Source organism: Littorina saxatilis, linkage group LG10 (assembly GCF_037325665.1).
Source record: "Littorina saxatilis isolate snail1 linkage group LG10, US_GU_Lsax_2.0, whole genome shotgun sequence".
Classification (NCBI taxonomy): Eukaryota; Metazoa; Mollusca; class Gastropoda; order Littorinimorpha; family Littorinidae; genus Littorina; species Littorina saxatilis.
The window spans coordinates 32,284,843-32,288,704 of NC_090254.1; positions in this window are offsets into that span (position 1 = coordinate 32,284,843).

The following is a 3,862-nucleotide window of genomic DNA, read 5'->3' on the forward strand; positions in this document are numbered from 1 at the left end:
GATGCGATGCGGTGCGGTGCGGTGGTGCGGTGCGGTGCAACACCACACCACACACCCCTGACACCATACCACACCACACCATACCATACCATACCATACCATACCATACCATACCATACCATACCATACCATACCAAACCACACCACACCACACCACATGCCATGCCATGCCATGCGATACCATACAGCACACCACAGCACAGCACAGCACAACACAACACAACACCAATACAACACCAAACCAATACAATAAAACACAACACAACACAATACAATTAGCACAACACAAATACAACACCAATACAACACAACACGACACGACACCACACCACACCACACCACACCACATCACACCACACCACACCACATCACACCACATCATACCATACCACACGACACCACACCACACCACACCACACCACATCACACCACACCACACAACACAACAAAAACGGTGGTGATGATGATTTTGGTGGTGGTGATGGTTGCGGTGTTGGTGATGATTGTGGCGGCAGCGATTTGTTGTTGCTGTTATTTTTTTTCTGGGAAAAACAGTGTGCAGGCGAGCAATCGTATTCTTACTCATAAAAAAGAACATTTGAATCTGTTTTTCAAAAGGTATGAATTCATCTTCTCATAAGATGCAGCTGTCAGCACTCATGATGAAAAACGCTTTGAGCAAGTTCGAAAATGAAAAATACTTGCTATGTCTTCATGAATGTCAAGCATGACAAACTGTCGAAACATAACCATCAGAGACAATCAATTTCCAAACACACCCCTCCTAAGGTAAACACAAACAAGTCGCGTAAGGCGAAATTACTTCATTTAGTCAAGCTGTGGAACTCACAGAATGAAACTGAACGCACTGCATTTTTTCACAATGACCGTAGTCCGCCGCTTGTGCAAAACAGAGTGAAACTGACGAGCCTGTTCAGCGCGGTAGTGGTTTCGCTGTGCTGCATAGCACGCTTTTCTGTACCTCTCTTCGTTTTAACTTTCTGAGCGTGTTTTTAATCCAAACATATCATATCTATATGTTTTTGGAATCATGAACTGACAAGGAATAAGATGAAATTGTTTTTAAGTCGATTTCGGAAATTTAATTTTGATCATAATTTTTATATTTTTCATTTTCAGAGCTTGTCTTTAATCCAAATATAACATATTTATATGTTTTTGGAATCAGGAAATGATGTAGAATCAGATGAAATTGATTAAAAAAAAATTAATACAATTTTCAGATTTTTAATGACCAAAGTCAATAATTAATTTTTAAGCCACCAAGCTGAAATGCAATACCGAAGTCCGGCCTTCGTCGAAGATTGCTTTATAAAAATTTCAATAAATTTGATTGAAATATGAGGGTGTGACAGTGCCGCCTCAACTTTTACAAAAAGCCGGATATGACGTCATCAAAAGTATTTATCGAAAAAATGAAAACAAACGTCCGGGGATATCATTCCCAGGAACTCTCATGTCAAATTTCATAAAGATCGGTCCAGTAGTTTGGTCTGAATCGCTCTACACACACACACACACGCACAGACAGACACACACACATTCACCACGACCCTCGTCTCGATTCCCCCTCAATGTTAATTAAAACATAAAACTTGACTAAATGTAAAAAGGCAGCGACCAATAAGGTTGTGACAGCAGCAGATGTCTTATTTTTGATTTTGACTCTCTAACACATTGCCCATGCAAGATTGAAGTTCACATTATTGCCTCCCTGAACAACACACTGAGTTGATTTTTCCTCCCTTATTATGTTTTACAGCTCTTTTTTCTCTTAAACAAATCTCATTCTGTAAACATCCCCAGCTGTCAGGGTTGCTGTAACGTATTTTTCCTCTCCCCCGTCCGCCTTCCCTTGGGGCATTTACAGGTGAGCACACACACGCGCTCACACACCCACACCCACACGCACACACGCACGCACGCACGCACGCACGCGCACACGCACACACACACACACACACGCACACACACACACAAACACACACACACACACACACACACACACACACTTCACCCCCTTCACACACGCAAACACTCACACACACAAGAACGCACCGTAAATTAAACAAACAGCAAAGCGAAGAAACCAAATCAATACAAATTCACACACAATCCGGCTTCCCAGAATCAAAACAGGACAAACATGCCCGATAGTATCCCCCCACCCCACCCCCACCCCCTCCTGCAACCCTTAGCACTCCCACAAATATTAAACGAATAATTATGGATCAAAAGGCAGTAAATCCTGGCTCTCATGCAGATAAAGACAGAAGTGATAAATAAGGTCAGTGGCCTCAAATACTGCCTGCTGTCAGCAGTCGTGATACAATCAACAGTCAGATTTAAATCACAACCAAAACGCCATCCTTAACGTATGTTACACAGCCGAACAGAAGCAGGGACGGTAAGAGTGTGTGCACGAACAAGAGGCACGAACGAGTTTCATGAACTCAGGCACAATAAAATCAATGTCGACTTTGGAAAATGCCCGGGACGATCAAACATACACGAGGAGCACGACGTCCCTCTACTATTATCCCCCCCCCCCCCCACCCCCCTCTCCTACCCCTGTAGAAAAATAAATAAAATACAGAATACAGAATACAGAATACAGTATTTATTGAGCCAAGTGACATTAAAAAACATTTAAAGCACAAGGAATTTCGCGTAGTGTTGGTAAAATCACGCACACACACACACCCACACACACACTGACACACACACACACACATACACTGACATACACACCAACACACACTACAGCAGTCACGATCACACCATCACACGCAGGGCAGACATGAGGTAAAACAAATGACAATCATCTATTAAAAGAAAATGTACAAAGCGTGGTCTAAGATGCTGGTGGAAGGGTCTACACGAGAGATATAGAGAATACTACATGGTTTGCTGTGTCGTACCAGATTTACACGAGTTTTTTTTTTTAAAATATTGAACTGCGAGCGAAAGCGAGCTGTTCACTATTTGAAAAAGCAATCTGGTACGACACAGCAAGCCATGTAGTATTCTGTTTATCCTACATTCTGTACTTACGTGTATTTCACGGAAAATGTCCTGCAGTCGAGGCAGCTAAATTGAAGACGCTTGTTTTGGAACCTCGATCTCTTCTAAAGCCTCGTGCAATCTATTACGTCAAAGCAAAGACACGTCACTCTGAAAGTGTTGCGTGACGTGTTAGTTCAAAATAATCATCGAGGGTAATTAGCGAGCGCAATTTGTTTTTCTATTATGACGTTTGTTTCGGTGACTTTGGCATCATAAGCAGTGGAAAAACAAGTCCCTGCCAGACTTGCTTGACATGACCTCATTTACATGATATACACACGTGTGATTTGAACGATTATTATCTCACGAGTGTCTCTCTCACGTATGTAGGATAAAAAAGAAATACGCAAACAGCAAGGTCACCGATTATTCGGCCAAAGGGACCCGTGAAGATGTTAAACACACTGTGGTCGGTAAAAACTAACTTTATTTTCAGGCATCCTCACCGTTTTGAACATGGTGTGGTGAAAGGGGATACAGAAATCATGAAATTGCGTCACTTTTTTTGGTGATGAATGATCTTTTATGTCATTTCTGATCTGTCTGCCGTCAATTCTGAATCTTTGTTCTCGCTGAAACAAGCACAAGCGAAATAATTTGCAGGGAAGTTTGCAAAAAATGTTGTGTCAGGACTTTTTGACTGTGCGTATTCATAATAATTATATAAAGTGAGTGATTAGCTGCAGCTGGGACATGAGATTCCTTCAACAGAAACAGATCGGAACGGTTCAAAATGGAGCAATCTTTTTCACAATGTGGGGTGAGTAATTGGCTT